This window comes from Opisthocomus hoazin, chromosome W, assembly GCF_030867145.1.
Source record: "Opisthocomus hoazin isolate bOpiHoa1 chromosome W, bOpiHoa1.hap1, whole genome shotgun sequence".
NCBI classification, from domain to species: Eukaryota; Metazoa; Chordata; class Aves; order Opisthocomiformes; family Opisthocomidae; genus Opisthocomus; species Opisthocomus hoazin.
In genome coordinates, this window is record NC_134453.1 from 29,027,461 (window position 1) to 29,037,011 (window position 9,551).

Sequence of the window (9,551 nt, forward strand, 5' to 3'; positions counted from 1 at the left end):
CCTCCACATAGATGGTGTGCACTGGATTTTATCTGGGTCTGTGGGTACCTGCTCATTGTCTGTGTCATAGTAAACCAGCTCCCGCACAGCTAATTCCCTCAAGTACTGAATACCCCTTTCCATATTGGTCCACTTGCCAGGATAGCATACAAAATCATCACTGAAGGGGTACCTCTCCCTCACACCCGACAGAAGTCTCCTCCAGAGGCTGAGGACTTGGTCCTTTTTCCCAATGGCCTTGTCAATGCCCCCATCCCTGGCCAGGGATCCCAGCTGCTTGGCTTCCTTGCCCTCTAATTCCAAGCTGCTGGCCCCGTTATCCCAGCATCGCAGCAGCCAGGTGACAATGTGCTCGCCTGGGTGGCGGCTGAAATCTTTCCGCGTGTCTCGCAGCTCGCTCAAGGACAGGGACCGGGTGATGATCTCTGTCTCTATCTCCCGCGATGACCCTGGCTCATTGTCATCCCTCCCGGAGCGATCTGATTTCTTTGCGTCTTTCTTTTGTTTTACAGGGGAGACTGCTATTGGCACAGTTTGGTTATTGGGCTCAGCCGCGATGCCTGCTGCTGGAGCTGGGCCTGGAGCCGCTGTCGTGCCTGCCGGGGAAACCAAGACAGACCCTGTGATCATGGCAGTGGCAGCGGTGGTGCCGGTTGGGGAGGCTGTGACTGCCTGCTGGGCTGGAGGGGCTGCAGGGCCGGCTTGGGGGGCAGCACCAGTTGCAGTACCTGCAGCTTCGCTTCCCCCCCTTTCCCCTTTAAGGCACTGAACAGTGTTGAACAGGGCAGCTCGGTAGGCATGGGCCAGACCCCAGCATGTTGCAGTGATTTGTGTCTCCCTGGAATTCCCAGGGTGGCAGCACACTTTATCCAAATATTTTACTAGTTTCTCCGGATTCTGCACTTGTTCAGGGGTGAGTTTCAAAGACACCGGAGGTGCCCACTGCCCTAGGTACTTGCCCATGCTGTCCCACACACCCAGCCACTCAGAGCTATCCAGCCCCGGGGCAGGTCTCTGCACAATGTTCTTAACTATTTGTTTAACCCTAAACAAAACCTGCAACCCATTCAGGAGGCAGAACAATAGGAGAGTGCTGGCCTGAGCATCCCATGGGTACTCGAAATTCTCAAAAGCCGTTAGGACTAGCCTGAAGGAGAGAAGGGGGGTTGAAAGAGTGGGGGAAGGTATCCCGCCTGGTTTTCCCCACAGAGTGGGTTCAATTATTAACGAATTCTAAGACGTAGGATCGGAGGTACGGAAATGACCGCAGTGCCGCATGCAAATACAAGCCTAATTTCATGCATAGTGATGTCGATATCATACAGTATAGTAAAATCGTCATCCTGATCTTTTTCCCAGTGATGATGAACAGCACGGCAATGAACACATAAAGCAAATACGGGTTTAAATACCAGAGACATTTTACCAAAGTCAGAAACATTTTTACCGGCAACTATTTAACTAATACAGTAAATGCATACTAATAAATTTTAACAAAGTCTAAGAAAGCTGTTTTAACACCCGCCGCTCAGCCCTGCCGTTATCCCCGCCCCACGCTTGGGCGCCAAATATAATGTTATGGTTTGGCTGCGGCTGGCAACAAAAGCACCGCGCGGCAGCCCCTCCCCTCCCCGCAGAGGAGAATGGAAAGATCAATAGGAGCTGATAGACGAAGCATTCTTCCTCCAACTCCAGGAGGCTTCGGCTCGTTCTGGTGAATATTAACCCTGTCCTGGCCGAACCCAGGACATAGAATAACACGGTTAACTGAATCATGATGCTTAAACCTACATTAAGGCAACATCAAGGTCATTTTTGCAACCCAAAAAGTAGTATTTTTCAAGTATTAGTTAAACATGCTAAACAGTATATATTAAACCACCACCACTAAAGCAATTTTTATTATTTTGTTAACACAGATTTGAAATTGTATCTGTTGAGAGCTGGCATTCAAATTCCCCTGTCCATGTATCCATACGGCATTTCATAATCTTTCTATCAATTTCTTAATTTGACAAATACATTTCTCTCAAACTTAGAGATACTAAATATTTGGTATTAGGAAATACCAACATGAAAGCCCTTTGGGGTTTTGTTTTGGTTTGTTTTGAAAACAAAATAAGTGTAGTTTTCAAACGCAGTGTCAGAACCTATTTTAAACCATTTAGTCCCTGAAGGAAAATATTATGTCCTTCTGTTTTAGGATACTAGTGCCAACAATCCTCACCTCTACCCTCCCAGGGTTTTGTTTTGTTTTTAATATCCCCACTCCTCTTCAAATCTTCAAAGTAGAGAGAAGATCATTAGGTTCTCAGATCAGTCAGTTCAGGGAAAAAAAAAGTTATTCTAGCATGTAATAATGTTTTTTATTAAAGATATGCCAGACTTTAGGTAAGTAACCTGCAGTTTTGAGCCCACAATGACTAGTCGCCACAGAGGTGGTAAGAAAAGCTTTCAGCTGTTCTAGTGCAGAAGCAAGCACATTGCTTATTCACTAGTTATCTTTCAATATAAACATACATTAAATGTCTGTCTTCTCTATTAAACCTTCTCTTGCTAAAAAGGCTGTCATTCCTCCCCCTTTGAGTTTCTAATTCCAAAAGTTAAAGAACCAAATGTAATTAAAATCAGTCACTCCAAGTTATATGCCCAATAATGAGCAGCAATTTAAAAAGCGTCATCAGGAACATTTTGCTGTCATCACCTCCTGCTCTATTTATTTTTCTGCAAACACATTAGAAAAATAGCCATTTCCATAACAATACATCCCTCCCTTGCCCCCATTCTCAAACTTTGACTCTCCCAACCTCTTTTCCCCTCTTTCACGTCTTTCTATTGATCCTCTTCCTCACATGGACCAATACTGAAACTACCTGAACTTTAAGAAACATTATGGAAATCGCATACAAATTTAAGAACAAGAATGATCTTGATCTTAGCTCACTAGGAGACAAGTTGTGCATTAGAAGGCTAAACTACATGATACATGGTAGTTTTCACTTTTTTTATTTTTATAATCTGTGACAGAATTCTTCACTTTGACAGCAACATCCTAATGCTCTAACGCTTCATTGCATCCAACATTTTCTTTCTTCCATGGGGCCTTTCCAAAGCTTCCTCTTTCCATTTTAAAGGAAACAGGGAGCCCTCCTACACCCTACTTTCCACAATACCAAACAGGCAAGCCAAAAGCAGGAAATCAAAAACACCATTCTGGTTCACCGAAGTCACTCTGACCTAGTAATAAAAGTGCATATCCACGAACAACACACCAGTCATAAATAAGACAGCATGTTGTTGGTCCGTCAGCTCTTACAGGACAGAAGCAAGTAATGATGGATTAGCAACTTTGAGGTCCTATGTAAAGTACTGCAAAAGGAATCCAGTCATCCTACTTGTTAGAAATCTCCTCCTCTCTCCCTCAAAGCATGTGAAACTGATGGATGGGGCAAGAGGGCCTTCCATCACGAGAGCCAGACACCAGATCATGATCAAAAGACATGTGAAAATAAAAAATAACCATTGATGATGCTTTCAGTCACAGTGAATACAGAAGATTTTGCTGCTAGGCCCTCTCTTATCCACACAATCATTATTTGAACAGTATGGACAGAGTCAAAAGGAATGGGTTTTAAATTAATTATACACTTGGATATATGGAACATCTACTTCTCCCAAACTACTGCTTCAGGCTATCTGCAAGATCAGATGAATGCTCACTGCTGCCTGGAGTCTTGTTTTAAATCTTATCCTCATTAAGTGTACAAACTGCAGTGTTTTTCATCATCTTCTCCACTTGCTATGTCTACTTGTCTCTCCACATCTTTTAACTTGAGTGTGGTCCAAACCTTCACATCACCACAATCTTATGACCAAGAAACTCCCTGGAGCTTTATTTTGCATTTCAGTTTACAGTTGTATTATTGTGTTGTAATAGAGTCTGATTCACTGTACTTCTCTGATATGCGTTAAAAACAAAATAGATATTCAAGATAAAACTGTAAAATTAAAGTTAAATACATATTTTAAAAGGTCTTTTTCCCCTATGAATAACCAAAACGAAACTATGTATAAACACCACTTATACAGGAAGACCTCAAAGAACTTTTTCCCATGGTCTTATCTTGAGGTTTTATTCCAGGTGGTGTCTGCAGACACAGTTAGCCACTGGAATTAATTTTGATGAAGTTAAATGAATTTAACTACTTTTTTTATTAAAGAAAACAAAAGCTTCTGATGTGTCTAAACCTGACAACACCACACATACATTATCTTACACAGCATATGAGAGTAAGTAGCAGACATGCACTACAGCTGGATGAAATAATAAATAATACGACTGCTACAACGTGCTACTTACTCCAAACTTGACAAAAATGTTATACTGGCTAGCACTAACTGGCTAAATGGTGCTTCTATTAGCCAGACATAGCCAGAGCTTTGTGTATCTTTGTGTAGCTCCCTGGTCTACCCAGATCTAGATCTGGGAAGTCTACTAAGCCAGATTTTAAGAACATGCAACAAAAAAAGCCAATACTATTTTGAAGTAAAAAAACCCACAAACCAAAAAACAAACAAAACCAACAAAAAAACCCAAAATAAAGACTAAGCTAGTTATTTTGAGGAACAAAAAACTTTTCTGAAATTTTAATAAACATTTTCTCTATTATTGATGAAAGAACAAGATAACAATTGAAACAGGTTTCTTCCGTATTTTAGAAGTCCTTTATTTTCCCACAGAAACGGCTTCCCCTTCTTTTTCTGCAGAGGAAAGCTTGTTATGTTTCCTCATTCTCTTGAACATACAGCATGAATTGAATAACAGGCTTTCTACTACACAAATGTCCACAATTCTTTGTTTTCATAACCTCAGGTATCCATTTATGATGAACTAGCAAAACATTTGCTATTATGCTCAGAGTCTTTACAAAAGAATTATGAGAAGCAGGTAATTTATTTTGAAGAACCATTATCTAGCACTGAAAAACGACAAGAACAATCCATTATCATGAAATGTAGGCACTGTGTGGCCAGGTATCACACCTGCACACACAAAATACTCTGCTTCTGCAAAAGAAATCAGTATCTCTTTATCCTGACTGCAACACCTTGTGAAATAAAGTGACTCTCTGAACTACTAAGTGGTTTCGGAACAAACAGCGGATTCCCAGTTCAGTAGAAATTCATTTGAAGTTCTCTTTTCCCAGCTCCGCCTACACATATTTTCTAATGCAAGGAGACACTGCAATCTTTCCCAAGATGAAGACATTTAAGAGTCCCTCCTCTGCTTTCCTTCTATTCACATAAAACTTGCGAAGAAATGTAACTGTGTTATTTAAATTATACCTTTTAATCAAAGTTTAGCTGAAGATAACTAAGAGGTAAAATTTGAATTAATTGGGTAAAAGACAGACAAACAAGGTGCATTTTCCTTCCCGAAAAGGTCAAACTCAAAAGAGCACGTTCAATAAAATTTTAAGCTCCTCAAACCTTGACAGATCTTACAGCATGAAAGCTTTAAAACTGCTATCTAAGCAAAAGAGATACTTCTACTTTCTGTATCAGCTCAAGCCATCTGCTGATGGTCTATTAGACTCACCACTAGACAGAAGAATGACGGACTCAATAACCATTGCTTCAGTGATTTAAACTAGGCAGGCAGAACTTCCTGAAGATGTCAGAAACATTGCTGCATGTTCTCTTAACTTCAGGCTGAACACTTACTTCCTTGTTGTGTTACCAGTCACCTGTTCAGAATCATCAAGCAACTTGGGCATGCATATTTCTGAAGTGCTTAAACGTGCACTGATTATTTAAAATTTAATCTTTGCATTACAGGAACTCATAATATTTGTAAGAATCAAGTATAACTCATGGAAATCAGTATAAAGTCTCTCTTGTAACTATTGGAAAATGATCTTGGGAACTCTTCAAAATCAGAGGACAGATATATTATTCTGCAATTAAAGTTCTGAAAACTGGAGAACTATCGGAAGTTTCACATGCAAAAAAACCACTACAAATAAAACTATTGCTTGAAGGTTTTAACTTTAATCCTACAGTGGTCAAACAATAAGCTATATTACTCTTATAATTTAGGTAAAAGACATGAAACTGTAATTTAACAAAGTTGTACCAAACTAGACTAAACCTTGCTCTTAATCTGAGTAAACAAAAGCATAGTGCTGAAGTGACAGAAGAATCATTCAAATGCCCTCACAGTTGACAATTCCAGCATCTTCTTCAGTTATCTCCTAAGAACAGTGTTATATTGTATTGCTAGTAACTCTAATGCCTATATTTACTTTAAGACTCATATCTGGCATACAGGTACAGTACATTCTTTCTACAGATTGACAAGTACACAAATTGCTCCAATTAGATAGACAAAGACTTTAAATATGCTCTGAATTTGCTGTAAAAAAGAAGTTACTCACACCAAACTGTATCTGTCAAAATGCTTTCCTGAAAGGAAGCCAGCATCACAGGATCTGTATATCCAGTTGCAAGATAAGCTGCAAACCATTGGATTCTCAAAGAAGTAGGCTTTTGGATAGTTGCTGATAATTATAACTGGAAAACAAGCCTAAGTGGTTTGTATTATAAGACCATTCACAACTCTGTAAGGTAGAGAAATTCCTTTATCCCCTTTTTACAAAATGAGATGTTAGATACTGAAGCTAGAAATGGAACTTAGATACTGCCAAGCTTTGAGGCATCTACCTGTCTACTGAAATTTATGATATTGGAAGCAAGAGATACACTTTCTCTCTTGCACCTATGTGGGAAACGGTATAACTTGAGACAGAACAGCACTGTCTCATGACCCTGAAGGATCAGCGCATCCTGGGCCTCCCTTCTCTGTTCTCAGGAGATAAGCTGTTTTCACACATCCACCTACAAAAGATCCTGGAAAACAGCAACCGTGAACTGGCATTTGCAAAGCCACGAATCCAAAGCTGATTGGCTCTAGTAACTATTGTATTCATATATAAGGTATTCACTTGAGCAATAAAATGATTCTGATCGAGCACAAGATTGGGGTCCGTGAAGTCATTCACCACACACCTCTATCTATCTAATTTTATAACCTCACTATGAGCTGCAGAAAGACATCCTGAATTTAAAACTTAGTCATGAATCCTTTTCTGAAATTATGTATCTTGATTCTCCCTTCCAAATAGGAAGATTACAGAGGCTGCTTAACAATATTTTTAGCATAAAACAGCAACTGAAAAGAGGAGAGATATAAGTTTCAGTACCTACTTCATCAAGAAAATAATTATTCTACCAAAATTATGCAATGAATGACATGCTTAACTATTTCTTCATACTGACAAAACTACTGTCTTATTCTGAAACATCTTTTCCTTGTTCCAAGGAAAATTTTGTTCTCACTCTTCCAATATGCAATGATTGAAAAGCTATAAAACTTTCAGTAAGAGACCCATAGTGCTCTTCCCCGCCTCTTCTCCAAGAAACCCGCAGCTTTATGATCAGGCCATTCTCCTAAGGAATGTGAAATGTAAATTCTAGTCCCCCTCAGGCAAATATCTCCAACTTCCCTCTTACTGAAAATATTAAGGGACACTAATACTTCAGTCTCTCCCTGTGGCAGGGAAGGAATCTGGGGCACTATTTAAAGTAAGAAATTTCCTGGAAAAAACTTAAGAGTTGCTACCTCACATCTCCATACTGTTTATTCCCACCCCTACTACATCCTACTATTTGTTCTGGAATAACTGCTTAAAAGGTAGAGTGGTAAAACTTTAAAACAAACAAAAAAAATAATTTTTAACCTGAATCGGTTGACTGATCCAATTTACCACATGGCACAGGCAACAGTTGTGTCAACACCACAGAGGACTAAAAGAAAGGCAGAAACAAGCAGTCAAACATGAACAGTAAGTTTTTGCATTATCATAGAGGAATTCCTAACTTCATATTCACAGATTACAAAGCATTTTTATGAGACTGAGGATTAATTTTCAGCACTGTAAAACAGGTGCCATTTTAAGAGGGAGGAAACAACAGCAACCAATGGGACAGAGCATAAAAACCGGGGAAAAAAATCGTACAGCCGTAGTCCTTCTTTATTTGCATATGTGTGGGGTTTTTTTTATAGAGATATGTATAAAACCCCAACAGATTAAAAAAAATTACTGAAACTTTCTTTTACGCATGTTTTTATTTAAAGATTTAAGTAGCATGGAAAAGCAAACCCTCACGATCATAGTAAACGCCACTGAACTATATTTTTTCCTCCTGACTAAAAGGGAGTCACAAAAACGTAAGTCCTGCAACATGCACACATCTTCAATTCCAGTTTGGGTCATATATTGGACTTTCAACACAGGTCTCTACACTGAAGAAACAAACAACAAAGCACCACCAAAAATTATAAAGCGATTTCCAGCATTACTTCCAGGAGTAAAGAGCAGAAAGAGAAGCTACGTATCCCCTGCAAGAAGTAACAGAACTTGGGAAGGGGAAGGAAAGGAAAAGCTACAGGGTATAGAAGAGGGCAAAGGGGAGTAAACCTCAGGGAAGATCGTGATGACATTGGAAGGAGCCATCACCTTCTCCAGCTCCCTGGCCACGGAGCAAACGCTGCCCATCACGCCGGGGCTCCTCTGCCGTTTCGACCAGCTCCCGGCCACCGGGTGCTGCAAGGACTCCGGGCAGGCGGTCACAGCGAGAAAGACAGCAAGGACATACACGCACAGCCCTGGAAGAAGGCCTCGGTCAAGTGCCCGCTGACAGCCCGGCCGCCCCCTGCTCGCGGCGGGGCCCTGTGGGGCCCTGCGCGGCCCCCCCGCTCAGCGGCCGCGGCGAAGCCCTAGATCCGGGTCAGGCTCCTCGGAAGGGCGACGGGCCCCTCGCTGCGGCAGTGCCGGCCACCTGGCCGGCGGACCGCCCACGGTGCCCGTTACCTGGCCGGCGACAGGCGGGCCGCGGCAATCCCGCTCCCCGCGACAAGGTGCCTCAGAGTCGCTGACACTGAGAGCCGCCGCCGTAACGCTTGCCGCAGCCGCTGGGAGACGGCGGCGTCGCATGGTCAAACCTCCTCCGCCCAGACAGAACGCGAAGGTGAGGGCGGAAAAAGGGAGCGAGAGGGAGCAGGAGGGGCGGGCAGTGAGGGGGACAAGGATAGGATGCGATAGAGGGCTGGGGAAGGGGAGAAGGGAAAGGGTGGGGGACTGCTAGTCCCCCATCGCCAGCACTCAAGAAGGTCGGGTTTGATGCCCTGAGCCCCTCAGAGGAGCCATGCACGCACTTGGGGCACAGGCGCCCCTTTCCCCTGGTGCCCACCCCGGCCATGCATTCGACCCAGAAATGTTTTCTGGCAGCTTTGGGCATGATGCCATCTCGATGGCAGGGGCTAAGCCTCTGGGAGGGATGGCACAGGCCTTTGGGCCCAGCAGCCTCGCAGCCCTCCTGGCAGGGTGCCTGGCCGGAGGTGCCCCTGGCACCCTGCGTGTGTCACCCATGCGGGCCAGCAAGGCAGGGAAGGCATGGTGGACTCCAAGCCCTGGTGCCCCAAATGCCTG

At 42.6% G+C, this 9,551-nt stretch overlaps 1 protein-coding gene across 1 annotated transcript in view; it reads right to left on the reverse strand.

The window, feature by feature from the left end:
* The window catches only part of LOC142365697 (uncharacterized), a 36,016-nt gene extending 27,048 nt beyond the window's left edge, over nucleotides 1-8,968 (reverse strand). The window contains exons 1-3 of the mRNA XM_075446750.1: nucleotides 8,934-8,968; nucleotides 8,580-8,728; nucleotides 7,800-7,866 (exon numbers count right to left, since the gene is read on the reverse strand). The gene's annotated coding sequence lies outside the window, so the exon portion shown is untranslated. The remainder of the gene's footprint in view (nucleotides 1-7,799; nucleotides 7,867-8,579; nucleotides 8,729-8,933) is intronic.
* Nucleotides 8,969-9,551: the final 583 nt, after the last annotated feature.